This window comes from Rhincodon typus, chromosome 40 (genome assembly GCF_021869965.1).
Source record: "Rhincodon typus isolate 14 chromosome 40, sRhiTyp1.1, whole genome shotgun sequence".
Taxonomy (NCBI): domain Eukaryota; kingdom Metazoa; phylum Chordata; class Chondrichthyes; order Orectolobiformes; family Rhincodontidae; genus Rhincodon; species Rhincodon typus.
Window position 1 is genome coordinate 15,275,195 of NC_063371.1, and position 21,541 is coordinate 15,296,735.

Below are 21,541 nucleotides of genomic sequence, written 5' to 3' on the forward strand. Positions count from 1 at the left end.
TAGATTGGAAAGTATGAGGCTTTTTCCCAGGGTCGAGGGGTCAATTACCAGGGGACACTGGTTCAAGGTGCGAGGGGGATGTTTAAAAGAGATGTACGAGGCAAGTTTTTCACACAAACGGTGGTGAGTTCCTGGAACGCGCTGCCAGAGGAGGTTGTGGAAGCAGACACAATAGCAGCATTGAAGAAGCACCTGGACAAATACATGAATAGGAAGGGGATAGAGGGATACGGATCCTGTAAGTGAAGACAAGTGAAGGGCAAAATGTGTTGGTGCAGACTTGAAGGGCCGAAACGCCTGTTCCTGTGTTGTACAGTTCTTTGTTCCTGATCACTGCTTTTGTGAAACATTGCTGTGTACAAATTGGCTGCCATGAAATCTGCATTCCACATGTGAGAAATTGTCACAATAGTTCGTGTAGAATCATATAATCCCTATAGTGTCGAAGCAGACCACTTACCAGAGTCGAGTCCACACTGACTCTCCAAAGAGAATTGCACCCACACCCACCTTACAATCCTGCATTTTCCATGGCCAGTCCACCTCATCTGCACATTTTTGGACTGTGGGAGGAAACTAGAGCACCCGGAGGAAACCCATACAGAGATGGGGAGAATGTGCAAACTCCACACAGTTGCTGAAAGGTGCTGGTCCCTGGTACTAAGAGGCAGGTTTTAAATGATGTCCTAACCTTATGACTAGCCCATAGCAAATTTCTTTGTGCTATGATGAGGTCCACTGTTCTGCAACAATTTCAGGTGCAAATGAATGGATAGCATGTTGGTGTTTCTGTGAGCAGTTCTGGGAAGAGAAGCATCTTGCAATATTCTTGTCTATTTTGTCAGTGCACAGTCCATGTTCAGCTCAGAGTTCTGCAGTGGGTTTCATAAACTTCTGTTTTTCCAACCCTGGAACTGCATTATTGCTCTTCAGTCAAATTTGAGACCTTCGCTGTGAAATCTTTTGGTTTACTCTGGCCTGCCAATTTGTCCAGAGGACCAGAGGTCACTCTGCCATTGACACTGTCAGGAATGAGTTATGTTTTAAGTTTGTGTTGTTCCACAGCCTTCATTGTAGCTCCAGAGTATACAGTGAAAACTCTGTCATATCTGAAAGGAAGACTATGTTTGTCCTGTGTGTTTAAAGCTACATTCAGTTCTGGGCATCAGGAAGGGCGTACTGGGCTTGCAGGGTATGCAGCTGAGTCAGTAGAATGATTCCCATGCTACAAAGGCGTGGAAAAGCTTGCATAACCTGAAAAAAAAGATTCCTTATTCTATCTTCCCACTTTGTCATGCATTTTTCTGCGGGTGAGCTTGGGTGGGAGTGTGTGAAAGTTAGAGCATTTCCGTTGTTTTTCTGAGAAAGAGTTAAGTACACTAAATAAAATCCTATTTTCAAAAAAAACCTGTGTTTTCCTACAGTCACAGCACATTAACAGGTGGATATGGAATTAATTGGCATGGTGATCCTTTTTGAAAAATACTCAAATCGGGAATGGGAAAAGAGGGTAACCATCTTACCCTTCCACATCCTGTCATAGCAGCAATCGGAATAAAACCTTAAAATTAAAGCCAGACCATTCAGGTTGATGTTGGAAAGCAGTCTGGCCACTATTTGCAATGCACAAGTTCGGAGTCTGATGGAATACTCCCAGATGAGTGCAGCTCCAACACCACCCAAGAAACTCGACATCATCCAGCTAAATGGAGAGTCTTTCATCTCAAGCCTGATCTGTGCCTGCTTGACTGGCACCATATCAACCATCTTTAACATTCACTCCCTCCACCACTGACACACAGTTGTGGCAGTATGTACCATCAACAAGATGTACTGCAGACATTTATCAAAGATCCTTAGACAGCACCTTCCAACCCCATGGCCACTTCCATCTGAAAGGACAAGGTCAGAAGATACATGGGAACACCACCTTGTGCGAGCCACTCTAAGTTACTCACCATCCTGATTTAGAAATATTTCATCATTCATTCAGGGTCACTGGGTTAAAATCCTGGAATTCCCTCCCTAAGGGCATTGTGGGTCAACCCACAGCAGGAGGACTGCAGTGGTTCAAGAAGGCAGCTCACCCCCACCTTCTCAAAGGCAACTAGGGAAGGGACAATAAATGCTGGGCCAGACAGCAATGCCCAAATAAATGAACAAAGAAAATGAAAAGGTCCACACAATGAATAGTGGAAATCCAGAACTCTCTCCTCTGTGTGCAAAACTATTGAACCTGGGAAATTGTAAATTTAAAACTGAGGCTGATATCTTTCTGGATAAGGGTATCCAGGATTACAAAACCAGATGGAGTTCAGATACAGATCAGCCATGATGTAATGGACGGTGGAACACGCTTGCGGGGCTAAATGGCTTCCTTCTTTTGCACTTAGGTTCAATATCCTTGGTCTTTCTGATTAACTATGAAGAAGCTGAGCTTTATTTTGTTTCATTAGTTGATTTTCCACAATCCTGTCCTTGTACAGAAATGAGGAGCAACACAAAACCAAATGTAACTGCTGATTCAGCCACTGAGCAAATATTGTGTCATATTTGAGCTTCTCACTTTCGGGATGATGTTATGACGGGTTCAGGAGATAAGCCCAGGTACAAGAAACACAGGACCCACAAGAGAAAATCTGGCTGAGATATTCTAAATTAGAAAAGACATTTTAAGGTGAGTATGTCTATTCTTGACATTAAGGCCACATTTGACTAATTATGACATCGGTGACTGAGCAAAATTGGAGTCCACGTGAACTGGGAAAGACATGTTGGTTGGACTATACCCAGGAAGATGGATGTGGTTGTTAGAGGTCAGTCATCTCAGCTCCAGAGTATTGCTGCCGGACCTCCTCAGGGGATTGTCCTAGGCCAAACCATCTCTACGTGCTTCATCAATGACCTTCCCTCCATTGTAACATCAGAAATGGGGAAGTTCACTGATGACTGAACAATGTTCAGCACCATTCATGACTCCTCAGATACTGAAGCAGTCCATGTTCAAATGCAACAAGAATAATATCCAGGCTTGGGCTGGAAAGTAGCAAGTAACATTCAGGCTGCACAAATGCTAAGCAATGACCATCTGCAATAAGAGACAAACGAAGCACTGTCCTTTGACATTCAAAGGTGTTACCATCACTGAATCCCCCATTATTAACATCCTGAGGGCTTTCATTAAACAGAAACTGAACTGGACTCATCATATAAATTCAATGGCTACAAGAACAGGGCAGAGGTTGGGAATTCTGCAGTGAGTAACCCACCTCCTGACTCCCCAAAGCCTGTCCACCATCTACAAGGCATAAGTCAGAAGTAAATACTCCCCACTTGCCTGGATGGGTGCAACTCCAACAACACTCAAGAAGCTTGACACCATCCAGAACAAAGCAGCTCTCTCCATTGGCACCCCATCCACAAGCATCCACTCCCTCCTTCACTGACACTCACCAGCAGCAGTGCATACCATCTACAAGATGCACTGCAGAAATTTACCAAGGTTCCTTTGACAGCACCTTCCAAACCCATGATCCCTTACCATATAAAAGGACAAGGGCAGCAGATACATGGGTACACCACCATCTGCAAGATCCCCTCAAAGCCACTCACTATCCTTATTTGGAAATATATCACTGTTTCTGGGTGAAAATCTTGGATCTCCCTCCCTAACTGCACTGTCGGTCTCACTTTTCAGCAGTTTGCCCATAGCTTTGAATGTTCCTATATTTCAATTGCTCATCCAAGTACTTTTAAAATACTATGAGGTTTCCCACCTCAACTACCCTCCCAGAAAGTGCATTCCAGATTCCCACCGCCCTCTGGATGGAACAAAGTTTTCCTCAAATCCCCTCTAATCCTGCTTTTCCTCTTAAAATTATGTTCCCTTGTGACTGACCCTTCAACTAAGGAGAACAGGTACATTCCATCCACCCTGTCCAAGCCCCTTACTCAGGTCCCCTCTCAGCCTTCTCTGCTCTAAAGAAAATAACCTGAGTTTATCCAGCCTCTCTTCATAGCTAATCTGCTCCAACCCAGGCAACATCTTGGGGAATCTCCTCTGCAGCCCCTCCAGTACAATCACATCCTTCCAGAACCACACATAGTACTCCACGTGTGGCCTCACCAAAGTCCTGTGCATCTCCAATATAACTTTGCTGCTCTCATAATACATGCCAGGTCTGAAAAAAAACAAGTGTCGTGTATGCTGGCTTAACTACCCAATTAACCTGCCCTATCACCTTCAGGAATCTGTGAACAAGCATGCTAAGATTTGTCTGTTCCTCTGAGCTTCCCAGTTTGCTGCCATTCATTGAGTACTCCCTTATCTTGTTTCTATATCATAAACAATGTGGGACCTAGCACTGATCCCTGTGGTACATCCTGGACATTGGTCTCCAGTTGCACAAACTGCTTTCTAACACCATCCTCAGTCTCCTACGGCCAAGCCAACTTGGATCCAACAAGTTACCCTGGGATCCTATGTACTTTCACCTTCTTTATCAAATGTTGGAACCCTGTCAAAGGCTTTTGCTGAAACCCATATGAACTACATCAGCTGCACTACACACATTTACATATCTGGTCAATTCCTCAAAAAATGCAATTAGTATTGTTAGGCATGATCTCTTTCTGACAAATCCATGGCGACTATATCTCATCAAAATTTGCCTTCAAATGGACTGAAGCGGTTCAAGAGACAGCTCACCACCACCTTCTCAAGAATAACCAGGGACAGACAATAAATGGCAGCCCAGTCAGTGACATCCACATCGCAAGAATGAATAAGTAAACTTGATCCAAACATACCACATTGTGGAGGTTAAAGAATGAAGAGCTCCAAGAAAGAAAAGTGCCATAGTTTCAAACCAGCTGCCACTCTACGCTAACAGTGCAACGTCATGATTGAGTGAAAGGCTAGTTCCCGTGAATATAACGGGAACACGTGCGAAGAGCATTTGTTTTAATGACTAATGGCCCATGAGCAGTGGAGTCAAAGGTTGTATAATTTTCAATTAATATTTGCTGGGTTGCCTGCTATTTAATGGATAAATGTTGAATTCTGCTGGGTACGTGTAGGTTTTATGCATGGTGAGACTAAGTGTTTATACCTCATTGGATTCAATAAAATAAATGACAGCTGCAGTGAGAGAATAATTTCAATATAACGCACAATGATATTTGCTGACATTCTGATCTTTCGACAGAAATGACCTTGTTACTAAAACTTGTAGATAATCATTAATTGTGATTATAGTTGAGTGAAGATTTTTCTCTTTATTGTTGAGGGTGTAATTAGCCATTGTCTACTAAGAACCATCAGTATTTCTGTCCACTAGAGAGGGACAACTGATTCTATATAGCTTGAGGTGCAATCTCCATAAGCATAGGATAATTCGAGAAGATATATCTCCATGAACTACAACAGCCACTGCAGTGATTGAACACACTGCATTTCAACAAAGTAAACTTTTTGCCGTTACTTCCACAAGAATTCTGGGGCTATAATCTAACAGGCCTGAAGTTGCAACAGGCTATCTGTCAGGGATTAGACCATGTGGAACCAGGTAATTGGCAACAGTGTGTACCATCTACAAAATGCAATCGAGTCACTCTCAAACCCACAACTTCTTCTCCAAGCTACTCGCCAATCTGAATTGGAAACATATCACCATTCCTTTAATGTTGCTGGGTCAAAATCCTGGACCTCCCTCATTCGGATGTGTACCTCCATCTGAAGGTCTGCAGTACTTCAGTAAGCACCAGCACCTTGATAAGATGGATTAGGGATGGACAATAAATGTTGACCCACATACAGAATGCATAAAGGAAAAGTCAAACTGAAAATGACAAACAAAAAGAGGATGGATCATGCATACCTGAAGATGAGGTGTCAACCTGGTGAAGCAACCAAACAGGAATACTTGATTGCCAAACAACATAAGCAGCAAGTGATAGACAGAGCTAAGCGATCCTACAACCAACGGATCAGATCCAAGCTCTGCAGTCCTGCCACATCCAGTTGTGAATGGTGGTGGACAATTAAACAACTCACTGGAGGAGGAGGCTCCACAAATATCCCCATCCTCAATGATGGAAGAACCCAACATATCCGTGCAAAAAGATAAAGCTGAAGCATTTGTAACAAATGTCAGCCAGAAGTGCCAAATGGATGATCCATCTCAGCTTCCTCCTGTGGTCCTCAATATCACAGATCTTCAGTTTTCATTCAATTCGATTCACTCATGTAATATCTAGAAATGGTTGGAGACACCGGATACAGCAAAGGCTATGGGCCCTGACAACATTCCAGCAATAGTACTGAAGACTTGTGCTCCAGAACTTGCCGCTCCCCTAGCCAAGCTGTTCCAGTACAGTTACAACACTGGCATCTACCTGGCAATGTGGAAAATTGCCCAGGAATGTCCTATTCACAAAAAGCAAGACATATCCAATCTGGTTAATTACAGCCCCGTCAGTCTACACTCAATCTTCAGTAAAGTGATGGAAGACGTCATTCACAGTGATTTCATGCAGAATCTGCTCAGTGACAACCTGTTAATACTCAGATTGGGCTCCACCAAGACCAAGCTCCTGACCTTATTACAGTCTTGGTTCAAAGATGGACAAAAGAGCTGAATTCCAGAGGTGAGGTGAGAGTGACAGCCCTTGACATCAAGGCTGCATTTGACCAAGTGTGGCATCAAGGATCCCTGGCAAAACTGGAAGTAATGGGTATCAGGAGGCAAACTCCCCAGTGGGTGGAGTCATACCTGACACATAGGAAGATGGTTGTGGCTGTGGGAGGTCAATCATCTCAGCTCCAGGACATCTCTGCAGGAGTTCCTCAGGGTAGTGTCCTCGGCCCACCCATCTTCAGCAGCTTCATCAATGACCTTCCCTCCATCATAAGGTCAGAAGTGGGGATGTTTGCAGAATGTTCAGCACCAATTCCAAAACCTCAGATAATGAAGCAGTCTGTGTTCAAATGCACAAGATCTAAAAAATATGCAGGTTTGGGATGGAAGGTAGCAAGTAATATTTGCGCCACACAAACGCTAGGCAATGACTATTTCCAATAACAGACAATCTAAGCACTGTCCTTTGACGTTCAAAGGTGTTACCATCACTGAATCCCCCATTGTTAACATCCTGGGGGTTACAGTTGACCAGAAACTCAACTGGACTAGCCATATAAACACAGTTGCTACAAGAGCAGGTCAGAGGCTAGGAATTCTGCAGTGGGTAACTCACCTCCTGACTCCCCAAAGCCTCAACAAGACATCAGGAGTTTGAATGAATACTCCTGACTCACCCAGATAGATGCAGCTTCACCAACAATCAAGAAGCTTGACACCATTCAGGACAAAGCAGCCCACTTAATTGGCATTACATCCACTCCCTCCACCACCAACACTCAGTAGCAGCAGTGTGTACTATTTACAAGATGCACTGCAAAAATTCATCGAAGATCCTCGGACAGCACCTTCCAAACCCAAGACCACTTCTATCTAAAAGGACAAGGGCAGCATATACATGGTAACACCACTACCTTCAAGTTCCCCTCCAAGCCACTCACCATCCCAACTTGGAAATATATTGCCATTCCTTCACTGTCGCTGGGTGAAAATTCTGGAATTCCCTCTCTAAGGGCATTGAGGGTCAACCTACTGCACAGGGACTGCAGCAGTTCAAGAAGGCAGCTCACCACCACCTTCTCAAGGGGCAAGTGGGGTTGGGCAATAAATACTGGCCCGGCCACTGTTAAACATTGGATTTGGAAATATTTAAAGGTAACTGTGAAAAGTGAAAATTCAATTTAAGAAACAAAAACTTGTAAAAAATTCTTATTTTGTCTTGGGCTGCAAACACCAAAACTGGCCAGCGTTTGAACTAATATCCCACTTTACATTCAGTGTCAAATGCGATCAGTTTACACTCCTAAAATGTGCCTTTGGAATGTTTTACTATCATGGAAATTTAGGCTGTTATTATTTATCTTTGTAACAATGACTATGCTACAAAACAGATAGGTTTACAGCAGTGAAAGTTCATATTTCCCCCAAGCTGAATTATAACTGGGAATCTTTCTGAACCTTGACAAGTAACTGAAGGGATTGAAGCAATAACACTCCAGCTGCTTTTGTTCTGACAAACTGAGTGATAATAGTGGGCTTTCTAACTGACCTGTTTCTTAGTAAACTCTCACAACAATGGAACAGTAACTCAAGCTCTCAACAAATTGAAAAAAGTGTCTGCTCATGACATCTGAGGTATTGCTGAATGCTCAGCAGCCAATGGTTTTGGGGAGACAGTGAGTAAGATAAATAAGAGAACTGAGTCAGAGGAATGCAGAGATCTCAAAGGCTTGTGGAGAGTCGGCGGGTACAAAGATCAGGAGGAGTGAGACTATGAAGGGATCTGAACACCTGGTGTGTGAAAGAGAACCGGTGAGCTGAGCTGAAGATTGAAATGTTTTGCACATTCTTACAATGCAGATTTTTTTTCCGAGGTAAGTCCTGGTTTAATCACTGTTTACAAATGTTTCAATCTCTTTGGAAGTGATGCTTGGAATAACCCCTTCATTAGCTGATAGAACAAAGGTATCCTTCAAACTCTTTCAATTTACAAAGCTGATTGCTGTGAGTTTACCACAAGCAGACAGGCCTTACACTGTCTGTGATCTGGAGAGCATCTATTTAAACACTTCTCATTCATCATCAAAGGGTCAGCAATTCCCCAGCTGAATGCTGTAAAAGTCCTCAGTCAAGCTCATGATTAATGCTTCAGGAACTCAGACTTTCCCAAATTGAAGGGTGTGAGTTCACATCTTTATCCCAAAACCCCAACGACCAACATCGAACAATCCCATCAGTGGTTGGGATTCTGCACAGCCTACTGTCACACCCCCATCGCTGTCCGAGACAATGCAGGATCTCAGAAAGTAAACTTTACCACACCCAACCCCGTGACTGTGTGGTATGTCCCACAGCTGCAGAATACAAGCAGGAGAAGATCATGTGGCCCATCGAGTCTGCTCTGCCATTCAACATGGTCATGGCTTATGTGGATTTTGAATTCACTGTTCCATCAGCTCCTCACACCCCTGGGATTCCCGAGAAACTAAAAATCTGTATATCCCAGACTTAAATATATTCAAAGATGGAGCGCACTTAATACTCTGGATACAGCATTTAAAACAGAATGAGCAACTGAGTGATGAAATTTCAGTCTTTATCTCTGTCCTAAATGATAGGCTCTTTGTTCTCGAGTCCCCACCCAGCAGAAATAACTTCTCAGTGTCTGTCCTGTCAAGCCTTTTCTAAGCTTGTACTTTTCAGTAAGATCACCTCTCATTCTTAATTCAGAGAGCCTCATTAGGGGCATTTAAGCAGCTATTAGACAGGCATGGGATGATAGTATAAGGTAGGTGTGGAGGTTAGATAGACCTTAGGTTTAGGGTAAAAGTTCAGCACAACATCGTGGGCCGAAGGGCCTGTACTGTGCTGTACTGTTCTATGTTCTATGTTCTAATATAGATGCACACTGTATTCCAAGTGTGCCCTCCCCAAGACCCTGCACAATTCAGCAGGACTTTTAATTGCTTGCTGTACCTACATGATTACTTCTGTTTCCCTTGCATAAGTACACCCACAGCTCTCCAAGCATCAATACTTAAAGAGTTTCACATCTTTTTAAAAAGTTCTACTTTTCTACTCTTCTAACCTCACACTAGCCTGCATAATTCTTCATCTGCCTCGTTGTTGCTCATGTACTTGACCCAACTCTATCTTTGTGTCTTCTTTACAGTTACAATGCATCTAGCTTTGTACAGTCAGCAAACTTAGATACATTACTCTCTGCCTCTTCATGTAAAAATCATCAATGTAGATGGTAAATAGCTGATGCCCCAACACTGCTTTTTGTGGCACATCGTTAGCCACAGCTAACTCAGAAATGCACCATTAATCCCTACTCTTTACTTCCTGTCCATTAGCCAATCGTTTATAAAGACTAATATATCAACCCCACTAGAACTTATCGTGCGTCCTAACCTTTTGTGTGGCACATTTCCAAATGCCTTTGGAAACCAAGTTTATGACATCCACCTTATTAGTTACATCCTTGAAAAATTCAAATAAATTTGTCAGTGGGCAGACCATGCAGGTATTGGTTTAATGGCTCATCTGAAAACTGGCACATCAGACCATACGGCTGTCCCTCAGTACTGCACTGCGAGTTTCCGTGTGGATTAAGTGTTCAGGTCTTTGGAGTTGAACCTTCTCATCTCTGAGTCGAGATTGCTCCTCACTGGGCCAAGTCTCATCTTGGAGTAGACACAGTTGAAGAAATGCGGCCAGTTGAGAGAGGATATTCCAGAGAGTGGCTGACCCCCAGCACTGTGAAGTGAAGGCAGGGTTAGAAATTACACTGCAGGCCCTTGCCGAGGCTCCACAGCCAAGCACACAGGCTTCCTAGTGGACTCTGATGTAGCACCCTGGCCCAGCCTCCGGGTGAAGGAAAAATGGGGTGAAGAAATGGGAAGAACTTCCCTAGTCCCAAAGAAATGTATCTGGGACAGGGAAATAGGTCTGGAGGAAGAGACATAGATAGAGGTGAGTGGGTTCACGAGGGGGAAAGAAATCTATAGATGTAATCCCTACAGACAGCAAGATATTTGTGACCAGAATGGGATCCAGCATTAAAGGTGAAGCCTAACCAGAACTAGATCCAAAGGAATAGCCCGCTGCAAATTGACACTCAGACCTGAAGTGGAAAAATGGGCTGTCACATTTCTGACATTCTAGCTGTGTGTACATTTTACATGCTTCTTTGGTTATAAAGTGTCTTAGGGTTAGGTAAGGCACTATATAAATGTAAGTCTATCTTTTATTCACTTTATATACCCAGGGAGCTCGTAAATGATCCCTCTATTTGAGGGACGTTTCAGGTTTACTGCAGCTACTCTCAAAGCAGCAACCCCAATTCGACATCCACCCAAACACACAGCCATTTTTCACTTCTCTTTCCCTGCACTAATGGCACCTCCTTAAACAGACAAGCTGTAGTTTTGGAATGATTTATCAGGAGTAAAATCGAAATCAGTTCAAAATAGCACCAAGAAGAACTTGGATCAGTGCAAACTGGAGAAGACAGTCTATAAATAACAGGTCTCTTCTTCATTACTGCCAGCTGAAAAATACAACCAGATCAATCAATTTTAGAAAACTGCCCAATCGACTACTTTTACAGTTGTTCATTTTAGGGACCCTTTTCTAAATTGTGCTAAGAAAATAAATCAACTTTACAGGATACAGGGTAGATTTATCAGAATAATGCTGGGGATGAGCAACCTTAGATACTTGGAGAGCATGGATAAACTGGGATTCTGAGCAGAGAAGGTTCCGTGGAGATTGTGTAGAAATATTTAAAATTCAGAGGTGTTTGCTAGAGGGAAGGAGAAAAATGCTTCTCAAGGCAGGGGGGTTGGTGGCAATGGAAGACAGATTTAAGATCAAAAGAACAAAGGAGCAGATGAGGAGAACTGTTTTTATGCAGCAGGTTGCTGTGATCAAGAAAGTATTGCCTGTAAAAGTGGTGGAAGCAGATTCAACGGTCGTTTTCAAAGGGGAATTGGATAAGAAGGTGAAGAGCAAACATTTGCAGGGCTCTGGGCAAAGACTACTTAGACAGCTCTTTTAATCAACAACAGAGATATGATAGGCTGGATGCCTCTTCCTATTCCTATCTAACAGTTTTGAGGGATTGAATGGCTTCAGGCTTGTGCGTCTGAATGATCTCATCCTGTTCTTGTACAAAAGGAGAGAAAGAGAGAGAGAGATGAAGATGTTTTGGGAGGAAATTCCAGAATTTCAGCCATTAGCAGCTGAAGGCGTGGTTGTCAAGGACTGAAGGAAATCAGAGAGCTATCCATGAGAGGCTAGAATTGTAGGAACACAAAGATCTCAGCTAATTTGCAGATGGAGGAAATTACAGGGAAAGTTGGGAGAGATATGGATAGGTCTGAATGCAAGGCTGGAATTGTCAATATCAAGCTCTCAAAGGACGCAAGGCAAAAGGTGAAAAGGATTTCTTCGCTGATAGGTTATGAGCAGCAGGACTTGGAGGAGTTGAGGGTGCGAAGTGGCAGCTCAGTCAAGTCATCACTGGAGTAGTCACTGGTTTGGAGAGTGGAAAGGCACAACTTGAGGTTTGAGCAGCAGATTGTCTTATTGCAGCCGATTCAGATCAGCTGAATCATCAAATGGAGAAATCTTTCTTCTCTGTAAAAATCATGGAGCCCAGAGGATAGCATTCCCATTAGCTGCATAGGATGGTCTAAACCTATCACTTATAAACACTACACAAGGGCTAGAGATTGAGAAAGAATTATCAGCAAAACTTCCCCTTTAAAGATTCAGAAGCAGTATTTTATATTACGCTGTTGGTAGCATGTCTTTACTGTATATGGTTTGTGTGCTGTAATTTTCTCCTTTGAATTCCAAGCAGATTTATTGCTCCCTCACCTTTGATCTGCGCCTTTGATAAATCACAGTTAAAGAACTCTCACTTGTTCGTGATTAATGGGCAAACATTTACTCTGTGGTTCTTTGAATTGTCAGACTATTCTTCACCAAACATGACTACAATCCTCTTCGCATCCACACCAACTGAATCGGGCTCAGGGAAGAAAAATATATAAAAATACCATCAAATTAGTTTGCATAATTGGCATTTCGCAATTCCACAATGAGGAGGCCATTTAACCTCCTGCTCCAGTTCCACCATCCAATTATGGCTGTTCCCGATTTGGACTCCAATCAACCACCTTGGTTCCATCATGAAACTAAAATCTATTACTCTCAAATTTTATGTTTCCAGCTGACCTCTCTTCACCCCACCACCTTTTTTCAATGGTCATTCACGGAACGAGGGCATCGCTGGCTAACTCGGCATTTATTACCCATTCCTAACTGACCAGAAGGATGCTAAGAGTCAACCACATCACTGTGGGTCTGGAGTCACACGTAGGCCAGACCAGGTGAGGATGGCAGTTTCCTTCCCTAAAGGACATTGGTGAACCAGGTGGGTTTTTCCCAACAATTAGCAATGGATTCATGGTCATTATTAGATTCTTAATTCCAGATATTTTGTTGAATTCAATAAAAAATCCTGCTGTGATAGGTTTTGAACTTGGGTCCCTGGAACATCACCTGGGTCTCTGGATAAACAGGCCATCACTTCCCCCAGTAGTTTTCTCAAGAGAGAGAGAGAGAGAGAGAGAGTGGGATTTCCCACTCACTCTGTATGAAGAAGTCGTTGCTGACTGGTTTCACATTTTAATGCTCTGACCACCCCTGCACCCTGAGAATATCCTCCTCCTCCATCAATTCCTTTCATCATCATTAACACCTCAACTGGTTCACCCCTTAATCTCCTATATTCGAGGGAATTCAAGCCAAATTAATGCAGCTTGTCCTGGTCATGTAACCATTTCCTGCCTTGCTATAAACCGCTTGCTGCCCATTCTGTGTCCATGGAAATACTGAATTGCTCCACAACAGCATGTAGTGAACTAGAAATTTCCTCTGCAGTTTCAAATATGCTCCCTCTGCAACACGGTGCTGGCAGATTTCTATCAGAGAAATCAAATTACTTTTCAATTTGCCCCTTCAGCCAGTGAGAGAGGAAACTTTTCTCTTGGTGTGTCTCCCTCTGAAGCAACAAAGCTTTAAAGACAGAATCAAACCACAAATCCCTCATTGGCTCCAAGATTTAATCACCAAGCGAGACATATTAATACTGAGCAAGCTAAATGAAGTTCTGTTTCTTCCTTCACAAAATGAAAAAAACATTTAAGTCTTATCTTTCAGCACTTGGTTTGGCTCTCTGAGACCAAAGGGGATCTGCTGAGATTGATGTGACAGTTGGAGCGATGATGCTGGGTGGCTTTTGTTACAAGGGGATTGGTCCTGTCAGAAACATTTGCTGAAGAGTTTCTGCCATCTGGAGAAACCAGTTTTGCCACCTCAGATCAGCCCTGTTCAAGTTATTTCCAAAAGGAAACTGTCAGCTGAGGACAGGGCAGCGAGCCACTTCAGCCTTGCCACGTATTAAATGATATAAACTCATGCACCTAACAGAGGCCATTACTCCGGAGTTGAAAAATGAGTTAAAGTGGTAACTCATACCAGGAAATATATCACTCCATGTCCACACTCCTGTCCAATCTGGACTCACCAGTCTTTCTTTTTGACAATTCTCGTGAAAATTCAGGTTACTGATATGGAATCATTTTCAAATCAATCTCTGGCCTTTCTCCTCCCTATTGTTGTAATCTCCTATAACCATCCTACATATGTGCTCTGACATCCTGAGCATCCCCGATTTTATTTACTCCACCCATGGTGGCCTTGCCTTCAGGCTCCTGGGCCCTTAGCTGTGAAATTCCCTTCCTAAATCTCTTTACCTCTCTAACTCTCCCTCCTCCTAAGAACCTACCTCTCTGAAAAAGATTTTGGTCACCTGTCCTGATATCTCCTTGCAGGTTTGCCTGATAATGCTCACATAAAGTTTCTTGGAATGATTTGCCATACTATAGGTGATATAGTAATGCAAACTGTTGCAGAATTTATATCGTAAATGTGAACTGCATTGATGAGGTAGTGACAAAAAAACATTTCTGGACGTGCTGAAGTATGAAGACATATTTCATGGAGATAACAATCATATGTGACAGTCTAATTTATCTTGGAATGTTGCCTGTCTGCAAAGATGCTACATAAGGGTTTTGTGATTACTGTGTATGTTTGGTCTACATGATATCTCAAAGTAGATTGTCAACCCGCAGTCTGGACATAATAGGTTCCGTGGAAAGTACTCTAACCTTGGAGACAAAATGTCCCAGGTTCAAGCCTCACTCTCTGTGTAACACTGACACTCCAGTACAACGGTGAGGCACCATTCGAGATGTTGCCTTTTGGACAAGACTTTAAAACAAACCTCACTCGCGTGGACATAAAAGATCATATGAAAAGACTGCAGGAAGTTATCCCCAATATCCTGACCAGTACGTAACTCTTGAGCAACCCTGAGAGAAGAGGTGGTTTGGTCACTACCACAATGATGTTTGTGGGTGCTTGCTATGTAAAAATTGGCTGCTGTGTTTCCAACATTACAGCAGTGAGTACACTTCAAAAACTACTCCATTGGCTGTAAAGAGCTCTGAGACATTCTGAGGCTGTGTCAACTCCTTTTCAAGTCAATCTTCACTTTATTTTGTTTTTATTTTCTCTTCCTGTGAGGCACAGGTGTGGATTTTAATCACTTCCTAATCCTGAATAAGTACGCTGGAATGAAAACTGCTCAGATTCCAAATCAAATCGAATAAAATCCTTTGATTTAACCTCAACGTTTACAACTCAAGCAACAGCAACCAGACTGCCCATTCTCTTGATCCTTTTTACTTTAACCAGGCATCTGTCAGTGCCCGTTCTCTGAGCCATCGCACTGTTCACACCGTTTCATTCACCTGCAGGCCAGTAATTTAGCATTTGAAGTTGTTTGTTGAATTACAACCTTATGATAACAGGGTAATCGAGGTACTTAGGCAAGGAAACAATGAGGTACCATTCTGCCTAAATTTTATGATGCAGTTTTGACAACATAATAAAGAGGTTGGAGCTCGTTAAACACATTTTCGCAGCCAGTCTGTCTCCACAGCAATGGCACTCAGGTAGTCACATCAAAAAAACAAAGAGGAAAAGTAATCTCCTCATCGGAATACCCTGTTATAAATCTTCAGATGCTGAAAAGCCAACACTTGCTGTTCATCAAATTGAAACACTGCTGTTTTGGGGGGCTCTTTGAAGTCAGGCTGATCTCACTTATTGCAAGAAACAGACCATAAAAATCCTTAACACACATGATTGATAAACCCCTAATGGGACTGAACAAAAGGACAAGGTTTGATGGTTTCCTTTAAGGGGAATTTACAGTCTGCAGGGTTTGGAAAATGTTTCCTCTGTCTCTTCATGCCGCATTGCACTTCTCAAGTGGGTATGAATGGATTGGTGAGACTTTATGTTTTCGTTGCTGGAGTGGCTGCGTTGCTAGCTTTCCTTCGAAGGCCTTATGCGAACATGTGAGGAAGATGTGGGCTTATCACATGATTGTGTGAGAGAAGAGATAATTCTTGTTTTGCTTCTTCGAGAGGTGGCTTCTTTTGGAAAACTAACAGCCACGTCCAGACCTCTGAATCTCCACTTAAGGTTTAAGTTCCAAGTTCAAATACAGCTGCAGGGCATTGGAGAGTATGCTGTCTTTCAGCTAGAAGGTCAGGGATTTATTGTTGACTGCAAGGACTTAACATGCAGCGCTGGTTAATACATCCTGTGCAGTGTTGAAGGAATGAGTTATAACTAATTCTGGTCGAAAATCATGGTCATTGTCTCCATCTAATGATCCTCTGTTGGCCAAGTAAACTTAGAAAGTTAGCAACCTGTTCAGATGTGTTATGACATGAGCAGGTGGGACTTGAACCCAGGATGTTTGACCCAGAGCGGGGGACCACAATGGCCCTTACTCAAAGAGGTGTAACGATAACCTGGGCTGCAGATATTCAACACGAGCTGACAACGCAGGAGGCAGACACTGCTCCACTTATAAAAACTGAATGAACTGCAGATGCTGTAAATCAGGAACAGAAACAGAAGTTGCTGGAAAAGCTCAGCAGGTCTGGCAACATCTGTGAAGAAAAAAATCAGAGTTAACATTTTGGGTCCAGTGACCCTTCCTCAGTTCAGACCTGAAACGTTAACTCTGATTTTTTTCCTCACAGATGCTGCCAGACCTGCTGAGCTTTTCCAGCAACTTCTGTTACTGGTCCACTTATAGAGTGTGAGATGTGAATAACACAGCGGTCAGAGGTTACTTGTTAAACTCACCCTTCTCGATCTCATCCTGCTGTTTCAGAAACATGGTGTTAAAAACAGTTTCCTTTATCAGTGCAGCTCAGGGACCTTTACATCACCTCATCCATGGCATTTACCCTCAGCAGTATGAGCTCCACTTACCAAAGACTGAAACAGTTTCAGTAGCACAATGTGAGGACATAAACTACACACCACATGCTGTCAGAAGCAGTGGAAGTCTCCATGTGTAGATGAGGTCTATCCAAGGTAATTTTATATGATGACTGTTTCTAGCTGACATAATGTCAACATTCAACAAACTCACTTGAGTTTGATGACAGTAAAACATCCTGAGAAGCCCCACAGGAATATAAATTGAAAAGAATTAAAAATCGTGCCATGAGGAGACACTGAGAAAATTGACCAAAAACATGGTTGAAGATCTAGTTTTAAGGAGCACTTGAAAGAGGAAAGAGAGGCTGAGAGATGGAGGGAGAGAATTCGAGTTTCAGGCCCAGAAAGCTGAAGGCATGGCAACTGATGATGGAGTGATTAAAATCAGGGATGTAACAGAGACCAGAACTGGTAAAGAATTAAGATCAAAGGGGTTCTGTTCTGAGGAAGGGTCACTGGATTTGAAAACGTTAACTCTGATTTCTCTCCACAGGATGCTGCAAGACCTGCTGTCCAGTAATTTCTGCTTTTGTTTCTGATTTCCAGAAACCACAGTTTATTTGTTCTTTGTCACAAAAGGATGCTGGTTAGGAGAATATTCCAGAGATGGGGATGAGTTTGGAATAAAGATGAAAATCTTAAAATTGAAGCATTGTCAGACTGGAGCCAAAATAGGTCAATGAACACCTGGGTGAGAGGGAATTGGAAAGGGGTGTGAGATAGGACAAAGGCAGTAGAATATTAAACACGTTTGTCAATGAGTCACATTACTTTGCTGTCAACTGAAACGACTGATATCTGATGAATAGTCAACCCCTTATCATGTCAATGTGGGTCAATAAATGTACCGGAAGTGAGAAAATATCACTTAATAAAGGAGGACAGGCTAATCAAAAATGAGTTCCCAATGAATATTTGTTAGTGAAGAAGGCGTTTGGTACGCTTGCCTTTATTGGTCAGTGCATTGAGCATAGGAGTTGGGAGTTCATCTTGCAGCTGTATAGGACATTGGTTAGGCCACTTGTGGAATACTGTGTTGAGTTCTGGTCTCCCTGCTATAGGAAGGATGTTGTGAAACTTGGAAGAGTTCAGAAAAGATTTGTAAAGATGTTGCCAGGGTGGGAGGGATTGAGCTATAGGGAGAGGCTGGAGAGTCTGGGGCTATTTTCCCTGGGGTGTCAGAGGCTGATGTTTATAAAATCATGAGGGGCATGGATAGGATGAATAGCTAAGGCCTTTTCCCCAGGGTAGGGGAGTCCAAAACTAGGCTTAAAGTGACAGGGGAAAGATTTAAGAGGGACCTGACTGGCAGCTTTTGCACACAGAGGGTGGTATGTGTATGGAATGAGCTACCAAAAGAGGTGGTAGAGGCAGCAACAATTACAACATTTAAAAGACATCTGGATGGGTACACGAATCGGAAGGGTTTAGAGGGATATGGGCCTATTGCTGGCAAGCGGGAATAGATTAATTTAGGATATCTGGTTGGCACGGATGAGTTGGACCGAAGGATCTGTTTCCACGCTGCACAACTCTACGACTCTATGACTACAGATAAGACAGCAAAGGTTTCTGTGAACTTGTGTGTCAATACCTCGTTTGAGGTTTCTTCCTTGGTAAAAAAAAAATTGAAAGGTGCATGGATTTTCTTCTCAAACATCACTTTAAGGCATTTCTGAAATAGTGAGCAAAGAGTCATGCATGATTTTGGGAAATAACAGAAAACATAAATGGTCCACTTCACATGGGTCTCTTTCCTCCATTTCACCTCCTTTAGTACCTCGCTGAGTAATATTTGTAGTTATAAACACACTGCTGTCAGAGAAACTCAACTTTTCTTCATTCATTCATGGGATGTGGGTGTTGCTGGAAGGGCCAGCATTTATTGCCCATCCCTAATTGCCCTTGAGAAGGTGGCATGAGCTGCCTCCTTTACCTGCTACAGTCTATGGCATGTGGGAACATCCACAATGCTGCTGAAGAGTGGCTTCCAGGTTTTTGACACAGTGACACTGAAGGAGCAGCCACATAGTTCCAAGTCAAGGTGGTGCGTGGTTTGGAGAGGAATCTGGAGGTGACTGTGTTCTCCCCATGTCTCTGGAGAAATTGACTCAGGTTATAAAACATTGGTCATGTCCTGAATTAGTTAGCAACGTCTTCATTGGAATTAAATTACAGTGAGATCGACAACAATGGGACTTTACTTCCCAGAGGTCAGCTATGGCTCAATGCATTGTACTCCCATCTCTGCTATGAGCAAGGATGGAGGAGTGCCCTATCAATTTTGTCCCACTGTTCCACATAATTACAATATCAAATAAGAATGACTGAGATGACCAATTGAACACCTTAACTATGGTGATTGTAATGAGGTCAGGCAGGTGGACCTCATAGAATGTGAGTTCCCTGATTGGGGCTGTTAACCTGGTCCCATCAGGGAGCCCTCACTGACAGATAGAAACGGGAGGGTTGGGGATTCTGTTCACTCTGAGAGCTGGCTCTGAGGAAGCTGAACCAGTGTCAAGGATTCTCCACATGTAAACAAAGGTTGACTTGGTGACAGGATACTGGCCTCTGTGGAGTTATTTCATTGACCATATCAGGCTTATTTTAAAAAAGTGTCTCGCAACCAGGTTTCTTTCATAAACACAAACTATTGATCTAATATCAAACAAAATATATTCAAATTAAAACTAGTTTACATTCACAGTCTGTAATATGGAAGTATAAATATTTATTCCTCAAAATAACCCAAAGCAAACACACACAAACACGCACTTCAGGCAAAGAGGAACAAAATGGATTTCTCTCTGCAGAGCTTCATTTTAAAAGAAAAACACTTTCTGGCCATGCGAGTTATTCTTGGAGGCAAAAAGAATAAAACACAGAATGTTCTGAGATGACAAGTTGCAGAGTTGGATGAACACAGCAGGCCAAGCAGCATCATAGGAGCAGAGAGGCTGACGTTTCGGGCCTAGACCCTTCATCAGAAAAGTTCCTACTATCTCATGTTCTGAGATGTGTTGCTCTGCTGTTCGGGCCCTTATGGCCTCTGGAATGGGATGGGATGGTCTCTGGAATCTTGGCAGATACAACTTACTCAGAAAATACAATATTAAGGAGTTCCTTTAATTACTGTTTCAGTGAAACACCATGTTTCACACTGACTTTGATAAGATGCTCTTCTCAGAAATGGAGAAGGTCAGCTGGGCACACTTCTTCACAGAAACAAAAACAGAAATTGCTGGAAAAGCTCAGCAGGTCTGGCAGTATCTGTGGAGACAAATCAGAGTGAACGTTTTGGGTCCAGTGATCCTTCCTCAGAATGAACTAAGGGTCACTGGACCCAAAATGTTAACTCTGATTGCTCTTCACAGATGTTACCAGAACTGCTGAGCGTTTCCTGCAACTTCTGTTTTTGTTTATGTCTCAGTGCTTCATTGCTACAAAACTGTTTGGGACATAAGACGTTTCGCCCTCACCTTTCCTATTGAAGCAGCTTTGAAAGGATGCTACAGGTGAGAGCAGCAACAAAATTTGTGCTAATATGAACTGCACCCCCCGCACACTGCACCAGGGGATCCTGATTTTTTCACTGCGTACCCACAAGCTCACAACAATTTCATTCAGCCAACTGTTCTCCAGGAAGTAATGGAAAAGTTTTTGATTACAAGTGCATCCTTTGACTAAGCGTCAGGAATCACACTCTCTTTGTAACTGCTTCCTCCTTTGCCCTGACAAGACATCCACCAACTCTGTGATTAGGAAAGACAGTACATTAATGCTGTCACTCTCTCTCTCTTAGCACAGCTCTGACAACATTTACTGTTGTCAGAAATGCACTCTATCTGTGGAAGTGTGGACTGTCATTCAAAACATGCCTGTGCAGGGGCTGTGCTCCAAATGCTTGTGTGATTTCTAATAAACCTGTTGGACTATAACCTGGTGTTGTGTGATTTCTGACCTCGTCCAACACTGGCACCTCCACATCATTGGTGGCTTTTTGAAAGCAGTGATCCTAGATGGGAAATCAATTCAGAGGCTCTTTCACAGTCCTGACCTGCACACTATCCAGCATGATACTGTATGTTATTCATTGCCTCTTCAAGAGGCCCAGAAACTTCCACAGCCATCTTAAACTGCTCGGTTCAACGATCCCCACTCAAGGGAAAAGGAAGAATGGGCAATGAATGCCAAATTTGCCAGTCATGGTCACAACCTAAAACTGAATCTTTGGGATATTGAAGCTTCTTGAATCAGTAACAGAAAGGAGCAGGCATAGGTTAAACTCAATTATACTCCCAGGTAGCAATGTGACTGCATGGTCAGCCAATCCAGGTATACAGCTCACTACTGACCCTCCGACAGTGCAGCACTCCCTCAGTACTGACCCTCCGGCAGTGCGGCGCTCCCTCAGCACTGACAGTGCAGCACTCCCTCAGTACTGACCCTCC

General features: G+C 43.0%; 1 protein-coding gene across 1 annotated transcript in view; it reads right to left on the bottom strand.

Annotated features, from left to right (window-relative positions):
• Nucleotides 1–21,541, bottom strand: part of LOC109930129 (calcium-activated potassium channel subunit alpha-1-like) — a 457,675-nt gene that overhangs the window by 58,646 nt on the left and 377,488 nt on the right. The gene's annotated exons all lie outside the window — the stretch shown is intronic.